Source organism: Propithecus coquereli, unplaced genomic scaffold, assembly GCF_000956105.1.
Source record: "Propithecus coquereli isolate 6110/MARCELLA unplaced genomic scaffold, Pcoq_1.0 Scaffold365, whole genome shotgun sequence".
NCBI lineage: Eukaryota > Metazoa > Chordata > Mammalia > Primates > Indriidae > Propithecus > Propithecus coquereli.
Genome location: NW_012149341.1, coordinates 1,460,630 through 1,482,011, shown reverse-complemented (window position 1 = coordinate 1,482,011; position 21,382 = coordinate 1,460,630). Strand labels below are relative to the sequence as shown.

The window sequence follows — 21,382 nt, the reverse complement described above, 5'->3', positions numbered from 1 at the left end:
AGTTTCCAAGTCCAGCTTCTGTAGTTTGAGCAGCGTTGTTTGTGCAACATGTGGTTGAGTGTTGTCTTGCAAAAGGATTGGCCTCTCTATTGACCAATCTCTGCTGCTTAATCACAAGCATCTTCATCATGTCTTCCAATTGGTTGCAGTAGATATCCACTGTAATCGATTGACCAGGTTTCACGAAGCTGGAGTGGATAACACCAACACTGCACCACCAAACAGACACCATTAACTTTTTATGATGAATATTTGGTTTTGGACTGTGTTTCAGCACTTCATTTTTATCCAACTATTGTGCTAAATGCTTTAGACACTGTCATTTCCCTGTTACCATAATACTGTCATCCCATAGTCAACAACTGCATGCTCCTTAAAGAAAATTTAAGGAGAAAATCTGAAAGTAATAAATCTGTACTCATTAGGTAGTTATTTATTATTGGTGATCTCCTCTGAGTTTCCTATCAATGGCATCACCATTTAGTCTGTAAGGTTCCACATGCTTTGAGGGTATTAATATTTTAGCTCCATGGGACACCATATCAAATGCCATATACCAGATGAAGAAATGGTAATTTCTATTTTCCCACATTCATGCAAATATTATGGACCTGCTTACTCTTGCAGAAAACCATAGAATATGGAGAAAGAATATAGCAAATTTTAAAGTTTGCTACTTTCAAACTAGATTCTCAATAATTTCAATTTATAATTCTGTTTGTTCTTCCCAAAAGTTTAATTCACCAACAGCACGAAGTGAATTTCTAGGCTTCAAGAAAGTAAATATAGAAGAAAGGGAATGATCTCTGCACTCTAGGTAGTCACATTCCAGTGAAGAATGCAACCTTGCATGAGAGTGGTCCAATTCACAGGGAAATTGTGTGAATTTGGAGTATGTGCCCCTTCCAGGTGGATGAGAAAAGCTTGCTGAGTATACATTACATTCATAAGAATAAGAAACATGCATCTCTTGCTGCAGTGGATGCAATCTTGTACTGTGACAACCTTGATTTCAACGAAGTGCTCCTTGGTAGGCATCACTTTTGTTAGTGTACATGGTGTCATGAAAGGTGTCCACCACTAATTTCTATAACATAGCCAGACAGACAGACCATGACAATTTATAGAATAGAGAGAGGGATGCATGTTTCTATGATGGTATAGACAAGGGATAATTGATAAACAGATGTACATGATCAAAGAGAATGAGGAGAAATCTGACAATAAAACAATGAGATGAGCAAGAGAGAGATGTACTAGGAAGAAGACTGAAAAGAGCAAGACAAAGCAGCTAAGCATGAAATTTGATGAATACTTGAGCAGTCAATTCTGAGAATGGTTTGTAAGAAGAGATAACAAATTGGTTGCATGGATAAGATAAAATGATATTGAGGAGAGCAGTGAATTTTAAGTGAATAACTTAGGTTTTGTTTTATTGAAGACATTGAGCATAGGCATAATCTGATTTCATCTTTGTTTTAGAGTCTCTGAGGCCAATGTTGAAAGTATATTAAGAGTTAGAGACAAAAACTGGAGTCAGGGAAGCTGGCTAATAGGCTCTTGTAATCTAGTCACTACTGCCCTCTCTTTTTCTTTCTATGATTCAGGTGAGTGATATCCAAGGGCCACAATTTGATTATCAGCAGTAGAAACAGAGAAAAGGACTGGGTGTGGTGGCTCACAACTGTAGTCCCAGGAAGAGTGAGGTAGGAGGATTGCTTTAGGCCAGCAGTTCGAGACCAGCCTGGGCAACATAGCAAGAACTCATCTCTAAAATTTTTTTAAAAAATTAGCTGGGCATGGTGGCTCATGCCTGTAGTCCCAGCTACTAGGGAGGCTGAGGCACGAGGATCATTTGAGCCCAGGAGTTTCAGGCTACAGTGAGCTATGATGACACCATTGCACGCCAGCCTGGGTAATACAGTGAGACCCTATCTCTAAAAACAAATAAACAAACAAAGAAATAGAGAAAAGAATGTAAGAAGCAATAGTGAAAGACGAGGTGACACTATTTGACTTGAGGAAAGGAAGAGGAAAAAGAAAGGGGGAATAAGGGAGAACTGTAAAGATGAATCCAGATGTAAAAATCAATCTTAATGATGGTATGAACAATATTAATATTTGAAAGAAAGCAAGTTTTCATTTACTTGCAAAGCAAATTAGTGGCAAATTTTTAAGTAGAAACTTTGTCCAAGAAATATGGTAATGGTGGGGAAGATATGACTGTTAATTTCATTTCTACAATGACATCTAGAGTCCAGGTACAACTTCCTGGTATTTACTGAGAGAATGTTATACAGAATATTCTATGTTTTTATTAAGCAATATATTTATATTTTATTCCATTTACATATATATTACTTTATCCAAATGTTTGTGGAATTATCTCTCAGGCATGCAGTTAAGATTGTGTTAAAATGACTGAGTTTTTCAATGCAGGTATCCAAATCTTTTTATGTCTTTCTCTTTCCCAAACTGAGTCTTCTAGCATATCTTTTTGACTTATTATTAATTATTCAATAAAAAATATGTTTCAAATGAATAGCAATTATTATTCCCTGGTAAGGTTTATCATATAGTTTTGGAAAAGTCAAGTAATCACCTTGAATGATTAATGTCCTCTTTCTAGGAAATGCTGTTTAATATTTTATTATTTCAGTTTAGGTCTCATTTGCCTATCTAATCATCAAACTTAAATAATATGCCTACATAATTCAAACAAATAAGTACTAAACCTGGAAAATTCTAGGCTCAAGATAAGAGAATAAGTACAATTTAAGATCTATAAGACAACAGGGTGTTATCTATCTCGGTAAATGCCTTTTTTTTAAGGTCGTTTGTATCTAGAGGGCATCCATGACATGTCCAAGGTTACCTAGCTAATTAGTTACAGAGTTGAGATTAGAACTCTTTTTTTTTCCAATTCCATGATTGTGTCCTCCTTTCTGGGTCATTAATAATTGGTCTTCTGGCAAAGTTGTGTGCACCCGTGCTGTTTCAGAATTGCAACTAACTGGATACACAGAATGAACAAAATCTATTTTGTGTTTCTTAGCATATTGCTGGAAAATAGAGTTACACTTGAGCATGTGCACTTGGAAATATGAAATTATGAATAAAAAGGAACTTGTAGAGGGAACTGTAAGGACAGCTCACAACGACAAGTGTCTGCTATGGGGGGAAGAGAAAACTTCTTCACCCTATGAAGGTTCACTGAAAATCAACTGATAAAAGGAAGATTGATAGAATAGGTATACAAATTTATTAACTTGCATGAGGAAAAATCACAGAATGATTACCCAATAATCCAGCATAGCATAGAAACTTGTGTACCATTTTTCATACGGGAGGAGGAAGATAGGAAATGTAGACCATTCTTTTGAGGGTAAGCAAATCATTAGGGAAAGTAAATGAACTCAGGAAGTGGGAGGAATATATATTATGGGAAGGTGAAGGGTGGAGTTGCACAGGAACAAAGGGTGTCTTATTATGCAAATAAAGTCCCCCAGATAATTAATCTGTTGGAGCTGTTCTCAGAAGAATAGATGAAAATTATGTGTGGGCATAGTGAAGACTCCCAGCCTCTTCTCTTTTCTGATGGTTGATCTTCCCTGGTTATTTCACGAGATCCCTAAGGAGGGGGTTTAAGACAATTACATTTCTTTTGGAAAAAAAGCTGTCTTGATCAGGTAAGAAAATTTCAAAGAGAGTCTCTCCCTGCACACTGAGGAGGACAAGACAAGGTTAGAAGGACCTTAATTCTGAGGCAACTTCTAAGGCTTCTTCTCAGCATGTCAAAGCAGCAATCTTTAGGGTATCACTTTCTGAGCCCCAACATTTCCTGGCTGAAACTTTCTTTACAGTTTCATACATTAAACCTGATTTGGCAGCTGTGGAGAGAAAAACCGAGTTAAGAGCTGAGAAGCAAAGGATCCCATTAAACTTGCCTCCCTTTTATGGGAATAGGCCAGTCCAATTAAACAGTTGTGTCTCATTTCAGGAGATGGCATTGTAGATTAGCTCTCAAAGCTAGGCCTCTTTGAGAGCAGGCAAACATATCTTCAATAAGAGGCATTTCTATGGAAACAGAAGAAAAAGATTAATATCTGAAATAGTCTATAAACTAGCTTTTCTAGACTCTCTGAAGCATCTTCAGTTTAAGTGGGCAGGCAGTGGCGATCTGATTTGTTTTCCTGGATTGTAGTTTGAATCAGGTGATGCATGAGTAGGCCATATATCAACAGGCATGAAATCTGTTTATATATAAGTTGCTTTAGTGATTTCTTCTAAAGTTTATATCAAGTTATCTAGCTTCAGTTTGTAGGGCTTTAAGAAAAGCACAATTTTAATTTCTAATGATTTTAAGTCAGAAGGGTGGAATTAAAATTGGAAATATTAGTTTGAAAACTTGTAACCAGGAAAGAATTCAGGATTTGGTCTAAATTGCAAGCAAATAATAAAAACTTAAAAGCAATGGACAGGGATAGAATCTAATAACAGGTATACCATAGTTTTCTTTTAAAACATGTTTCTCTTTCCAGTCCCCCATTTCTACTAAGGATAAATTATAGTCAGACCAGTTTACTTGCAAAATAAGATTTATTATACTTGGTCTGATCATTTGCATAAAGTGCAGAAAGAACAGTGATTGGCCATATAGGTTCTTTTCAAGTTGGTTTTGCTGGGACTTTTTCATAAGGAATTTCAAATTGGACTTTTAAAAAAACCTGAAAGCTTAGGAGCTAAGTTAGACACTGATTTTATAACATCTGTATAAATTTGGTGAATTCCTGTCTTCTTGAGGTCCCTAATATATCTTGAGATCCTGGGTCTGTCAGAAAGTGCCATTCTTACTTACCACGAGGTCAAGAACACTGTAAGGGAATTGTTTAGGGAAGTTTTTCCAATGGACATTTTATTGGCTCGACAAAAGTCAACCTCAATTCCTCAAAGCAGTCTGATCCTATCTGAAAATATGGCATTCCAGTAAAAGGCTTGATAAAATAACCAGCATTTCTAATTGTGTCCTGTTATGAAAGAAAACAGGTTCTTATTGAACTTATGCAAATAACTGTATTACCATAAAATAAGAATACTCATGAACAGTTTCTGAATTCTGGAGGGATCAGGTAGAGAGAAAGGGTAATGTTTTCATTTTGCTAGCATAAGTATAGTTCACCCAATAGCTGTAAGCTATAAATAACTTAAAAAAGAGTTTTCTTGAATCTGGAAAACAAAAAGCATCAGCAATATTTCAAATAAAAAAAAGTAAAAAAAAAATTATTTCTCCCCTGCATCAGTTTAGTTCCATGGGATTAATTTTTGTTCTGCTTGTTAGATTAGCAATTTTATGAGTTTGGTTTTTTTCATTATAGGTTTTGAAATTCTTGCCCAGTCCAATTCATCAAGTCACCAGTAGAGGACTGTATTTCAGAGGTACCTGCCAGAATCTTTTTATCCTTTTCATGAACCTCCTTGAAGACACAACGCTTTACGGTTATAGTTACTTGCAAAGATCTTTTAGAAGAAGCCTCATAATAAAGCAATTAACTGTGGGCAACAAGACTTAAAATGGCCATGGTTACAAACTTGATAAGAGTTCATAATGATAATAATGCAATTGACAAGGAAATTTGGTTATTGCTGTGGCATACAACAATTTAACATTAGCACTATGACTGATAACATATACTAAGACACACCAGATTTTAGGAATACTATACAATTTTGGAACACGTTTTAATAACATATATACAAATATGACTTATAAAAAGGTTAAACCTTATTTTTTTATTTCAGGATATTATTGGGGTACAAACATTTTGGTTACATGTTATGACTTTGCCTCACCCAAGCCAGGATTAGAGACGTGCCCTTCCCCCATACAATGCTCACCCCATCCATTAGTTATGAGTTTACTCATGCCTAACCCCCAACACTCAGTGAATATTACTACCATGTGAGTGCCTTAGCGTTGATCAGTTAGTGCCAATTTGATGGCGAGTACATGTGGTGCTTATTCTTTCATTCTTGAGATACCTCACTTCAAAGGATGGGCTCAAGCTCTATCCAGGAAAATATAAGAGGTGCTAGATCACTGTCATTTCTTATAATTGAGTAGTATTCCATTGTATACATATACCATATTTTATTAATCCACTCATGGATTGACGTCACTTGGGTTGTTTCCACATCCTTACAATAGTGAATTGTGCTGCCATAAACATTTGAGTGCATATGTCTTTATTATAGAATGTCTTTTGTTCCTTTGGATAGATGCCTAATAGTGCTATTGCTGGATCAAATGGTATTTCTATTTTTAGCTCTTTGAGGTATCTCCAAATTCTTTTCCAGGTTGTACTAATTTGCAGTCCCACCAGCAGCGTAAGAGTGTTCCTATCTCTCCACATCCTCGTCAGTATTTGTTGTTTTGGGATTTTTTGATAAAGGCCATTCTCGCTGGGGTTATGTTATGGTTTATTTGACAATGCTCCCCATATAATTTAACATACTAATTAAGCCTAATATGTTTCTCTTGGATTCCCAAGGGCCTTTTTTGTAATGTCCAAAAGTTAGTTCGAGGTCAAAAAGACAATTTAGAATCTGAAATTTGATTTTGGGAAGCCTGTCAAATATTAATATATCGAAGGTTTAAAATACTTCATCAAAATTAGGATCACAAGTCACTGTGATATAATAGTCATTTATTTAGCCAAAGTGATAATTAAAAAGTTTCAAAAAGCAAAAAAATTTTTTACTCTTTGATAGAGAGGAGACCCAGTTTTCCAAATAATGAAAGGATCTAATAAAGACAGAAAGAGGCAAACAAAATCTCTCTCCTTGTCTCCCTTCTCTCTCTCTCTCTCTCTCAGTTTACTCAAAAGGTGAATAAATAATTATTTTACTATCTTATTAATACTATGTAAAAGACTTGTTTAAAAGAGAAAACTAATTTTTTTGCATTAGTGTGTTTTCTGATATTAAGGCTCAATTTAAAAACCTTTATAATTCATTTGATTTAGTCAGTTTAACCACACAAGATATTGAAATTCTTTTTTGCCCGAGTTTCTATATCCATTTAGTTTTATCTATATCATATTCCCCCTTCATTTTGAAATAGATTTTAAATAACCTCTAAACTAGAAAAAATTACTTTTTTAAACAAAAACCATATCTTTATGTCTTCTTTATAACCTTCCCTAACTAAGACACATCCTACCTTCTTTATGCACTTTGCATACCGAATTGCTTCTCTTATATCTAGTAATTATAATTACATATATTAATTACAATTTTACCTCTTAGAAATCCTAACTTCCAGAGGAAAATCTAGGAAGTAAGCAATTTTAATTATTATATACCAGGTACAGAGCTCAAGACAGAGGATAGAGCTGTGAAGATGGTGCCTGGATTATCTGGCCCCTCCCAGTAGGCCAGAAGGCAGAGCTGGGCCAGGGAGGAGGTAGCCATACTGGGCTTGACTCTGCCCTGCATCTGGTGGTACGGGTGTTGTGGATATACATATGTCCCCAGGCTTCACCATGGCCAACTGTCTAGACCCCAGAATCCAAAGGCTCAAAACCCAAAACATAAGCTTATGACATAACCTGTATGACTTAACTAAAGTCGTAAATGCACAAGAGATGTCCAAAGAGGTGCAAGGAAGCAATCCTCACAAGATCCAGAGGTTCCCAGGCATTTCAGACTGACCACTGGACATGACTCTAAAATCATTGTCCCTGACAGTGGAGATCAAGAGAGAGTGCTCCCATTTGGTCACAAGTCAAACTCTTAAGGACATAAAACAAGACAAGAGGGACGATTTGTGACAAATGATACAGAAAGACAGAGACAAAGAAAAAATAAAGACTATTTCTGGGAGAAAAAGGATCAGACAATATGAATATTCATACCAAAAATACACCAGAGTCACTACACCTAAAACTAGTCATACAAATGCTTTTTATCCCCATTAGTCATCATTTTGGGAGAAACAAGAGATTTTTACCATCTGCTGAACTGAATTCACAGACAGATACCTGGAGCCTGATTTGCAAGAAGTGCTTACCCTTTGTCTGGCTTGACAGGCTCTGGGCTTCCTTGACTCTGGCTTCAAGAAGAGCAGAGAGGCTTTGGTATCCTGTTCACAGCACCGAAATTGTAGGGGCAAAGAGAAAACTAACCTTTCACCTTCTGAAGTTTCACTGAAAATCAACTGACAAAAGGCAGATTTAATAGGAGAAAGGCAGACTCATTTATTAACACACATGGAGAGAAATGACAAAGCAATTACCTAATAACCCAGTTTAGTACAAAAGCTTATATACCCTTTTTCATAGTGGAGGGGGAGACAGGGAATGTAGATAATTCTTTCGAGGGGCAGTAAATCATTAAGGAGAGTAAATAGATCTGGGAGGTGGGAAGTAGACATTACTGGAAGGTGAGGGGCAAAGCTGCATGGGAACAAAGGTTGTCTTATGCAGATAAATTTGCCCAGGTAATCTCTTACAGCTGCCCTTGGAAGAATAGATGAAAAGTCTGTGTGGGCATGGTGAGGACTCCCAGTCTCTTCTCTGGTGGTTGATCTTTCCGGGTTGTATCATGAGATCCCTAAGGGGAGTGTTTGAGAAAATTATTTTTTTGTTGCTTTAGGGTTTTTTTTTTGGGCGGAGGAGAAGCTTTCTTGGTCAGATGAGAAAATTCCAAAGAAAATCACTTCTTGCACTTGTGGGGAGCATAAGACAAGGTTACAGGGACTTTGATTCTGAGGCAGTTTCTAAGGCCTTTCAGCATATCAAACTGTCAATATTTGGGGTATCACTTTCTGAGCCCCAACATTGATACATGTCAGAGAATTTCATTTCTCTGGTTGCAGCCTCTAGACTTGGAATTTAAGGTATTTCTCTACTTTACAACAGTCCACTATTGCATTCACATTCTTTGTCTGATCTGATTTTATTTCAAGAAAAGTGGAGAAAAATAATTACATTAGAATACACATTATGGTTTCTAGAATAATTTCTCTGACATATGTAAAACAAGAATTATTTTCATTTATGTTGTGTTGTTATGTAATAAATAAGAAACATATTCAGAATGAACAAGTTGAATATAATAATTATTAGAGAAAGGGTAATACATAGTTTGTGTTAAAGTGTAGAACAAATGAAGACTAATTTATTACGGCTTTAGTAAAAATTGGCTAATCAATGGCTGGGATACTGTTTGCAATTCATTTTAGGAAAAAAATTCTGGGAAATAATGGTTTGTTCCTTTTAAATAGACTATTATGCTTTGAAATGCATTTGAATTAGGCAGACAAACTCCAATTCAGGTTTCTTTCATCCACACACACAAAAAACTGGAAATTGTAATTCTATAATCACTGAGTCTAATTGCTTGGAATACTATATGTTAAAGGAGAACAACTGATTATGAAATAAAAATGAGGATGCCAAGAAAATTCAAATAAAATGGAAAGAATAATTTCGTTCTTACTGAAGCCCTTCTTTGTTGAGCTGATGCATTTGTCCTCTATTCTAATTACTATTGAAAAATTTTCATCATTAGCATTGATTATTTAGCTACATATGTAGTAAACAATGCTTTATTATTCTTCGCAAAATACATGGCTGCTTAGGAAATGTACTATATGCAAATTATATAAAAATATTATTTATTTCCTGGATTTAGTAAAGTGAAGATAATTGTGGATCTTAATTAATGAAATTCTAGGAGGCTGGCCCTAGTAGCTTATGCCTGTAATCCCAGAACTTTATGAGGCCAAGGCAGGAAGATCACCTGAGGCCAAAGTGGGCAACATAGTGAGACCTCTACAAAAAATTTAGAAAAAGAAATTCTAGGAAACTTCGTTGTACCAAAACAGACTGCCAAATGAATTACATTATAAACAATATCAATTTGTGAAGAATGTAATGTAGCTAAAAATAATTTGATCTCACAAATGTAAATTATTCATTTATTTGTTGTTTTCCTATTTAATTTTCAATTTCCATCATTTTCCTTCTTTGTTAAGATATATATACTACTTTGGAATATTTTTTTCAGGTGATTCATTTAAAAGTAGATTGTTTGCTTAAAGATAACTGTGAAATAACCTCTAGGACATGAAGTTAATATTGCTTTAAGATTGAGAGGCACTTCAAACAAGTTACAATTCCTCTTCTAAGCCAGATTTGATACCTTTTGGTTTTCTGATAGTTATTTGCATGTTTGTCACGAACGCATTCAGTTGAAAGATTCTCCACTGTGGGTTCCACCTAAATTTCCCGGCCTTTGTTTTCATTGGTCCTCTCAAGTCCTGGCCTTTTCCCAGAAATTTTGTATCAGATTCTGTATTTTCCCAAGATCTATAAGAGATTTGTACACATGTGAATGTGTGGGAGCCCTATTCTCAAAGAATGATCCCACTCCATTTAAATCACTCTCTAAAGAGCCCAATTAGTGTCAGCAAAGAGTTAACTTCCTAGTATATGTTACTTCATGTAGTACTTACTGTATCTTTAGTATCATTCCCCTTCTTAAGATATAGGTACTTTAAGAAATATTTTATGATGGCAAATACTAAATATATACAATTGTAGAGCTAAAACTATGATAAACCTTTCCTGTATGCTTCACTCAGCTTCAATAGTGCATGGCCACATACTTTATGATTATTTACATTTTTTATGATTACTTTTAAGCAAATCCCAATCATCACATAATTTTATGCTGAAATACTGTTTCTATTAATATAACACACACTCTTTTTATTTTTTTGACATGGCCATGATGCTATTGGTACTAAAAATATTTTAAAATTATTTTTTAATATCATCAAACATTGTGGCATTGTTTATATTTCCTTGATTGTCTCATATTTGTGTCCACATTTTTGCTGGCTTTTCTTCTTAAGTAACTTGAATCAGCATCTAAATAAGGTTTATTTATTGTGATTATGTAATATGTCTTTTGAGTCTCCGCCTCCACCTCCGCTCACACGTGTGATCATACACACACTTTTAATTTCTAGGTTCCTACAAATAAAAGCAGTGTTCACACCATTTGAAAGAGGAGGAAACTGGAACTCAGAAATCTAGTAAATTTGCTAAATAGCTAGTAAATAGCAGTGCCAGAATCAAAACCAGGCTCGTCCACCTCCATTGATTCTTCCCTATATCATGTGATTGCCCTTACATTGTCCCCAATTTTATTTCTTTACTCCCATTTAACTCACTGACTTCTTGCCTTCTCGTTCATTCTAAGAGATTTTTATTTCTGCACATGTCTATTTTGAAAGCCCACAATTTAAACTCTAGACCCTCAGGGAATCAGATACACCAAAAAATGATGTCAATACCCTTCAACAATAACTTATAGAATGAGGGAAGGCACTTTTATCCCCCTTGCCTACTTGCTTGCTTGGTTGTTCCTTAATGTTAAGCCTGCATACTTTCTAATATACAAGGGCTGTCCTGAAAGTATCCAGCTATTGTTAATATAATGAGAACGGTTTGGGCAACACTGATGTAAACTGGCAACCAAGGAGAGTGGACTGGGATGCGCGTGTGTGAACAATGACGACTTCACTGTACTAGTCAGCGGGGCACTAGATGCCATTGACTGAGCATGGGTACTGTGTGGCTGTCGTATTCAAAATAACTGAGCGAGTAGAGAAACAAATCTGCATCAAATTTTGCGTTAAGCTTGAACATTCCTCAGCGGAAACTATTCGGATGATTCAGAAGGCTTTTGGAGACCATGCAATGAGTGCAGAACAAATAAAAATGTGGCAGAAATGCTTCAAATATGGTCAAGAATCTGTTGAAAGTGATCCATGTTCTGGAAGGCCTACAACAAACAGAACACCTGAAAATGTTGAACATGTAAGGGTTAGGTTAAGAGACACTGAGAGAGCTGTGTGAGGTGCCAAGGTGCCTACTTTGAAGGGGAATGAGGCATCATTGTCCTATGTACAAAGTTTCTTGTATCTTCTTCAATAAATGTCTCTATTTTTCATATTAAACGGTTGGATACTTTCTGAACAGCCCTCATATGTGTAGCTATAAAGATCAGTTGTTGTCAGTGCCATCCTGGGACCTTCTAAATCCACTGACACAATTTGGTTACATGTAAGTTTCTCACACACTATTGTAGGGCTATATTTTCATCTTACCTTTCTCTACCAATTCAAAGCCTATGTTACACAATGTATACATGATATTACAGTAGTCTAGTTATCCTTGGAAACGTTGGGGCTCAGAAAACATACCCCAAAACATGGTGCTTTGACATGCTGGTCTGAAGAAGCAGCCTCAAGGTCTCTATGACATCCCTCCCCATGTCACCCCGTCTCTCAATCCTCTGTCTTTCCCAAAGCACAGGATAAGGCTGTTCTCTGAAGTTTCCTTATTTGCCTAAAGTCCAGGCTCTCCAAGGAAGGAAAAAGTTAGCTTTGTTCCCTTCCCTGAGTTTTGATTTACTTAACACATATGGCAGGAAGAAAGACTGAAGTTTGTCAACACAACTGGACAGACTTTGTCACATTGCTCTGAAGGCCCAACAGACTTTGTCCCAAGCCATTGTATGTTCTCCAAGCCCATTTAATTTCCTTAAAAATCATTTACTATCCCCCTTAAAATCATCCACATTTCCCTTCTCCCCTTCCCCTATGAAGAAAGGTATATAAGTATCTGTACCCCATCGTGTTATTGGTTAATCATTCTCCTCTGATTCCTCCATGCTATGCATATTAAAATAAAGTTTTGTTTGTCTTTTCTTCTATTAATCTGCCTTATGTCAGTTGATTTTTCAGCAAGCCTTCAGAAAGTAAAGGGAAAGTTTTCCCTTTGCACCTACAGCAATCATTTAGTTCTGCCTTTAATATGGGGAAATGGTTTTGTTGTATAATTTATCATAATTTTTCTAGCTTTAAAAATTTATATTATTGTCTACTTGTGTTATATATTGGAGATTTAATATAAATTGTGCAAGAAACAAGTATGATTCCTTTGCCTTCTACCTTCCTTCCAATAAATTATTTAAGTCCACTTAACCACAGCAGTATTCCTGAATAAGATAGAATACCCAATTTTCCCCAGTATACATGGGGGATTGATTCCAGGATCCCTGAATATACCTGTCGATGGAAAAAAAAAAGACCAAACTCTGCAAAATAATTTTAAAGAGATTTATTCTGAGCTAAATTTGAGGACCATGACCCAGAGCCACGCCCAAGAGGCCTTGAGCAACTGGACTCACTGTGGTTGGGTTACAGTTTGGTTTTATACATTTCAGGGAGACACGGGTTACAGGTAAAGTTATAAATCAATACGTGGGAGGCATACATTGGTTTGGCCCAAAAAGGTGGGCCATCTCGAAGTGGGGGGGGGGCTTACAGGTTATAGGTGGGTTTAAAGATTCTTTGGCTTGTAATTGATTAAAGACATGAAGCTTTGTCTAAAGGCTTGGAATGTTTCAACATAAGGAGCTGTTTATCAGAGATAAGCCACCAGACATAGATTTGTTGTGTAAATTGAGGACCTGTAGATTTGTCTTGCATACTCTTAGGCTTGTTAATGGGTTACAAGGGATGTCTCCAAGAAGGGAGGGGGGCATGATAAGGCATGTCTGACTTGCTTCCTCCTGGCAGGCAATTTAGTTTTAGGATATTCCTTTGGCCACGAGGGGGTCCATTTAGTCAGCCGGTGGGGGGTGAGACTTAAAATTTTATTTTAGTTCACATACCAAAATCCATGCATACTCAAGTCCCTTAGTCAGCTTTGCTGAACCCACATATTCAAAAATTTGGTTCTTTGTACATGGGTTTTGCATCCTGCAAATACTGTATTTTTGATGCATATTTAGTTGAAAAAAATCTGACCAATTAAAAGATATAATTTATGATGCTGAATTTTCAATCTTAAGTTTAATATTAACATTTGGCATACAAAATATTTGCTCATCAAAACTTCCCATTTTTCAAATGAATTGGAAGCCACTATACTCTAAAAATCCATATATTGCAATATGATCTGGAATTCTAACCTAACCTCTAGCTCCTTGATCATTGACTATTAAAGAATTAAGTATGTCAATGGAAAAAAAAGCCAAACTCTGTAAAATAATTTTAAAGAGATTTACTCTGAGCCAAATTTGAGGACCACAACCCAGAGCCATGTCCAAGAAGCCTTGAGCAAGTGGACTTGGTGTGGCTGGGTTACAGTTTGGTTTTATACATTTCAGGGAGACAGGGGTTACCAGTAAAGTCATAAATCAATACATGGAAGTCATACATTGGTGTGGCCCGAAAAGGTGGGCCATCTCGAAAGTGGGGGGGATTACAGGTTATAGGTGAGTTTAAAGATTCTTTGGCTTGTAATTGATTAAAGACATGAAGCTTTGTCTAAAGGCTTGGAATGTTTCAACATGAGGAGCTGTTTATCAGAGATAAGCCACCTGACATATATTTGTTGTGTAAATTGAGGACCTGCAGGTTTGTCTTGCATACCCTTGCATAGGCCTGTTAATGGGTTACAAGGGATGTCTCCAAGAAGGGGGGGGGGCATGATGAGGCATGTCTGACTTCCTTCCTCCTGGCAGGCAATTTAGTTTTAGGATATTCCTTTGGCCATGAGGGGGTCCATTCGGTCAGCTGGTGGGGGTGGTGAGCCTTAAAATTTTATTTTAGTTCACAAGCATTAAATGGTAGGTTTTCGACCAAGTGTTCATAATTGCCTATTACTTATTTTTTTTGCCTTAGCTTGACAAACTATTAGTTGGGATTGTTTTTCTGCCCTGCCGGACCCTGAACTTTTGCTTGCCTTCAAGTCTGATTAAACAGAAAAATGCAGAACATTCCCTCTTAATAGCTCATTCTGAGAATTGGCTCACCACAGTGAGAAACAGACAGCCCTGATCATGCTGTTTGCTCACTCCCACTCATTCCTCCCAATTTCCCTTAAAAAGTTTCTTCTAGCCCCACTTATCCCTCCCTATAAAAGAAAGCCATTTTTTCAGTTTAATTTTTGTGATGCATACAGATCCTGAGGCCAGAGCATTCTCCCTATTTCAACATACTTCTTAAATAAAATCTCTCTTTATCTAAGTCCAGATTTGTTTTTATTTTGTTGATTTAAGCAAATGGCAGTTCTTACTTGTCTTTGATTTAATGTCTTTCCTTACATTTATTTCTAAACCCCCTTCTTTCTAATCTCTGATAGAAACATAATTGTCACTGAATTTTTTGAGCATATTGATGATGTTTCTATGAAAGAACTATTTGACTAGAACTCTTCTTAGAAAATACCAGTAAAATGTCTTTCTTTTAATTTCTGGAAATTTACACTTGAATTGTTACAAAAGTGTTACAGCCGGTGGTTCCAAGGACAAACCGAGGGGCACACGGAGAGAGTCGGAGAATCAAAGTTTATTCATCGGCGGGCTCAGAGGGGTCTCACCACCAAATTCTGAGCCCGGTGTCTACCCGATTTTCCCCACTTTTATGAAGTTGGGGTGGTCCAAGGGGTGAGGTCTCAGGTGGCTAACATGCTGCCAGGTAATAGGTTAGTTGATGTGCCAGGTAATAGGTTAGTATTATGTTGATGCACCAGGTAATAGGTTTAATGTTATGTTGATATTCCCGGTAATAGGTTAGTTGATACGCCAGGTATTAGGTTAGTGTTATGCTGATGCAGGTCTTCCATAGGAGCAGGGGCGGGGGGTCTCAGGTGGTTGATGTTCCGAGTAATAGATGGGGGTTTTCCTTATCAGAATCACTATTAAGACTACTAGAAATGTGTTACATATCTATGTTTATCCTTTTTAAGGAAGCTCATGACTGTGGTATTATATTTTAAACTTTCTAAGTTGAAGGCAAAAATGTTCATCGTAGTCATCAATGTTTTTGTTATAGGACCACCAGACTCTTTTGTCTGCCGCACAATAATCAGACCACTAAGAGAGCAGGGGTTGCAGAAGAGAAAGAATTTAATAATTATTGGGCAGCCAAACAAGGAGACAGAAAGAACCCCCTCAAATCAGACTCTAGGAATCGTTCTGGGCTGAGTTTTTTAAGGGAATTTTGGCACCAGGAGGCCTAGGGAATTGGCATAACCTATTGGCTACATTAGGGGGATGAAATTATAGGGATATAAGAACTGCATTCTTGTGCTGAGTCACTTCCTTGGCAAGGGTCACAGGACTGGCTGGTGTCAGTGGGCCCAATGAAATGCAGAGTTTCAGGTTTTCATAAGGAAAATTCCCATCTGTTACTTGGCACATCAACCACCTGAGACCCTCACCCCTCATGGAAGACCCGCATCAGCATAATACCAACCTATTACCTGGTCCATCAACTAATCTATTACCTGGCACATCAGCATAACACTAAATCTACTACCTGGCTCATCAGCATAACACTAAATCTATTATCTGACACATCAACTAACCTATTACCTGGTGGACATTAACTACCTGACACCCTACCCCCCAGACCACCACAACTTAATAAAAGTGGGAAAAATTGGGTAGACGGGGCTCAGAATGTGGTGGCAAGGCGCCTCTGAGCCCGCCGGTGAATAAACTTTGATTCTCCGACTTTCTGTGTGCTGCTTGGTTTGTCCTCGGGACCATTTGTTGTAACACTTGCTGTAACAGTTTAACATTGAAGATGTTATCTATAGGAGCAAGTAAGGGAAATTATAGGACTTCGTGACAAAGGCTTTGTGATGTGTAAGCAGTAAACAGCTATAAGTGAGTGGGCTATGGGGAAACAGCTAGTTAATGTTCAGCTATGCTTTTTTTTAAGACTTATGTTCTTGTTAAAATTCCAGCAACTTGGTTTTAATTAATTTTATGAAGATGGTTTCATTTTTACTTCCTTTAGCGTTTAATAAGAAGATTCAGATCTGCATTGGAAATGTGAGCTCCATCAGATCCTCAATATGGAACTCAAATTGCCACTGACTAATGAAGCCAAGGAAAAGACTTTGGCTTTTGTATCGCAGAAACAGATGTCAAATACTGGGTATGAGTAGTTGATCGCAGACACTTTGGAAAGCAGTAGTATCTGAAGGACCATCACCCTTCTGGGGCTGACCAAGATCGATGTGGGAATGGAGAACAGATGATGCACTAAAATTACTCTCTCATTAAAAATATACAGAGCTATTACCACTCAATCTTAACAATATTTTTAAGCAGAAATATGTTGGGTTTGCACTGAGCTCTTTTTCTAACCCAGAAGGACAGCTCAGTTTTTTTTTTTATCTCACTAAATAATAAATTTGAAACAAATTGTTCTACTATGTAATATTAGGCATTACACGTAGTTGTTAATTCACAGTAGCCCTCACTTCTGGCTGCAAATTAGAATGCCCTGGAGAACTTAAATTAATACCAGTACTCAGGCCCCACTCCAGAACAATTAAATATGAATCTCTGGAAGGGGGTGGGTGGGAACACTTTGTAAAATTTGCTCAGGATATTCTGCTGTGCATTCATGTAGAATCATCTCTGGTGTCTGATTACCAGGCTGAGAATCCCAACTCTAACACTTTCCAGCTGTGTGACTGCAGGCTGGTTACTTAAGCCTCCTCAACCTTCAATTTTTATATTTTTAATATGGAGGTATTGGTAATTTATGAAAACTGAGATAATTATGTAAAATGCTTAGCATATTACCTGGTATATGATAAGTACTATCTTTATGTATGGTATTGTGGATAATATTATTATGACTACTACTACTATTACTATTAATATAGACTCTATTATTACAGCTTAAAATAAAGTACAATCTATTTTTATGATTGAAATAAGGTACAAGCTGTTCTCATGGAGCAGCCAAAGTGATTCTTGTAAACACAAGGTTACTCATGTTGCTCTTCAGTGCAGATTTCTCTATTGGCTTTCCAGCTGATGTCAGATGAAAGCCCACAGCCCACATCCTTCAAACAGTCTGACCCTCCTGGTCAGTCTTGCCTCCTCCTCAATCCCTGCTCCTCCACAGGAGTCCATTCATTCAGGGAACCCCTCAGCACAAGCCTCCTTGCTGATCTTCAGACATGCCAGGAGTGCTCCCTGTGGCCTTTGAACACCCTCTGTTACTTTTCCTAGACGTTAAAGGACTCCCTCCCTCAATTACTTTAGTTCTCTGCTAATATGCTATCAGTGACTTTCTTCTTTACCACAAAGCTTCCTTACCTCCATCAGGACTCTCCAAACCCTTCATTTCCTTCTGTTTTCTCTACATGTAATATTTACTACCTGAAAGTAATGTATTTATTTGTTTACTCTTGATCTCCAACAAAGGAATTTGTGAGAAAATATTTGTTTTGTTAACTGTCATATCACGGTGCCAAGAAAATTGTGTGCTGTACCGAAGGTAGTAACTAAATCTTTGTTCAATTAAAAAAATGGTATTTTTTTAATCCTACTTCTTTAATGTTTACTTTAATTTACATATAATACAACAAAACCATTGGTATTTTAGGGATAATTTCTTTTGTACCTGTCAGAATGCTAGAATCAATACAGCTAAAAAAGAGCTTTCCAACAATTAATGATGGCTTTTAAGGATGTTCTGAAGTTTAAACTTGTTTTGGTACCTAAACAAAAAGGCTGAGGCTAAGATAGCCTCTGGACTGACCCATCTATAATGTACTTCTAAGAAGATAATGGTTCTCTTCAGCTCATACTAAAATGCTTACTTCTCCTATAGAAGATTGAATTTGAAAAAGTTTGTGTTCAACTTTTGGTCTACCATAATTAAAAAAAAAAATTCAATGAGTGACCATTTCAAACTTTAAGCCTATAGGCCTGTCATAGTGTATGTGTTCTCTCTCTCTCTCTCTCTTTCTCTCTCTCTCTCTCTCACCACCCCCCACCTTTGAAATTCTCTTGCCAAGAGATGTTATTGAAATGTAAAATGGATGGTTGAAGAAGGTAGTTTGTACAAGGACCCACTTTCTATGATGAATGCACTTAAAAAGTGTGAATTTCTCTCCCTCTTTCTCTGGCTCTCTTCCTGGAATCCAGTACATTCATTGTGTTAATTACTGCAGTTTCTGCATTTGTCAAATTATGTTGTATATTAGATTAACATTTACATTTACCTGCATCTCCCACTAGATTGTGAATTTCATCTAAAGAAATTTTCTTATGTATTTTTTGTCTATCCCTTAATACTTTGTGCATGATATATGCTCCATCATTGTTTAATTGAATTGAACATGTGCCTGAATAACAACACACACACACACAAAAACAGCACTTTTAACTTACTTGTCTCATTTATCTAGTGTCCCATTTTAGGAAGCCATTAGTAAAAAAGGAAGGCTTATTCTGTACTGTAAATAAGAATATATCTGATATATCTGACGGATGGATATGAAGGAGTGCAGGTTTCAACTCAGGGAGAAAAGTGTTTTCTCGATGCTGGTCACCAGTGGAATGGCTTCCTCCCAAGGCAATGAATTCCTCAACACTGAAAGCATTAGAGCACGAGAAGTAAGCCATTTCTCAATAAAGGAACACTCCACTGGTTCTGTGAAATGTGTTGGTGCTATCTTCCATGAATCAAATAAAAATTAAATAAAAATAATGAAATGAACAAACTGAATCTCTTGGTAGATTTTTCCCCAACTATGACATCTAAATATGTAATGATTTCTTTTGTGATTTTTTTTTTTTTGAGGCAGTCTCACTCTGTTGCCCGGGCCATGGCGTCAGCCTAGCTCCCAGCAACCTCAAACTACTGGGCTCAAGCGATCCTCCTGCCTCAGCCTCCCAGGTAGCTGGGACTACAGACATGTGCCACCATGCCCAGCTAATTTTTCCTATATATTTTTAGTTGTCCGGCTAATTTCTTTCTATTTTTAGTAGAGGCGGGGTCTCGCTCTTGCTCAGGCTGGTCTTGAACTCCTGACCTTGAGTGATCCACCCGCCTCGGCCTGGCAGAGTGCTAGGATTACAGGCGTGAGCCACCGCGCCGGCCTCTTTTGTGATTTTTGAAGTAAAAGTTAAGAGAATCACATTCTGGTTTTACTCTATGTTTGTTTGCAGTCCTGTATGTGCTTTTTTTTTTTTTTTTTTTTCCATCTACGACATGACTTCTTTTAAATCTTGATGGTGTTCGGCGGCGGGGCTGAGCCAGAACTGTTTCCGGCTCGGGACCTCAACGTGCCCATCTGTGAAATGGCATTTTGGGTCGGGAGGCAGGGGCCTGCATAACTTGACCCGTATGTTGACCCAAATCTGGAAGCGTTGAAGAAATCAATCTAGCAGGGCCCTCTCAGTGCACCGCTCCTTTATTTTTATCTTCCCTTCTGCAGTTAGAGGTAGAGGCGCCCTCCAGTGGCACAGGTTTTGCTCTGCCACCGGCATCCCGAGTTTGGATTACGATCTTAGCGCTGCGCATGTGTGAGTTTCTCTTCGCTAGTCCCTGTATGTGCTTTAATACATTAAAGTTGAAGAAGCCTAAGTCCATTTTATACATGAAAGAACTGAACCTTCCAGAATATGTTGATACCCCTAAGAAAATCTGCATTACTCAGATTCCAGAACTCGAGTTACATTGATTCAATCTCAAGGAATTAAACCTGCAAATAAAACAGTTAATCAGTAATACGTGGACTGTGATATCTAACTAGCACTGTCCCAGATACTGCAAAGTAATAAAATACAAAGAATAGATTATATCTACTAAAAAGGTGTTCATAATATAATTGAAGAGAGTTTCAGCTACATGAATACCAATTATTGAATTACACTTTGGATTTTATTTATATATATATATATATATGCATATGTCAACATATTACATTACAGTGATCTAAATTATATACTGAATTTGGGTGCTAAATTACTGGTACTAAAATCTGCTGTGAGTCCACAACACAATCCTGTGTGGCTGAAGCAAAACAAGTATTCCTCATTATTGAGTTCCATATTGTTCTATCAAAGAGCCTCAAAAGACTGCTGAGAAGATTGTAAGTGAGCTGTCATTGGAATTTACCAGGCTTAGAGGCTGCCCCTCTTCACGGATGCTCAACAAAGAGAACTCAGAAGGGGAGCCAACACAGAGCTTTTCCTTGAACATTGCCATCCATTGTACAGTTCCTGAGCCAGTTTCATTGAAATTTCTGTGAGAAGGTTTAGTTCTATGGATTTCATAGGAAAGAATCAGTCATTTTACTGGTACAAACAGACTAGTTGAAGAACTCTTCCTAATTGTTGAAGTTACTGTGAGTAGGCAGCCATTTCTTTCTAGGAGCTTGATGCCAAAGCTCCCTTTCACTCCCTCAAAAGAAGAGCATGGATAAAACGGAGCATATTCCCACCAACTCAGTGCTTCCAATAACAAAGAAGGACTAAAATT

The 21,382-nt window shown here is 37.2% G+C and overlaps 1 pseudogene; it reads left to right on the top strand.

Annotated features, from left to right (window-relative positions):
• LOC105816328 overlaps positions 1–20,582 on the top strand; it is a 32,100-nt pseudogene extending 11,518 nt beyond the window's left edge.
• Positions 20,583–21,382: the final 800 nt, after the last annotated feature.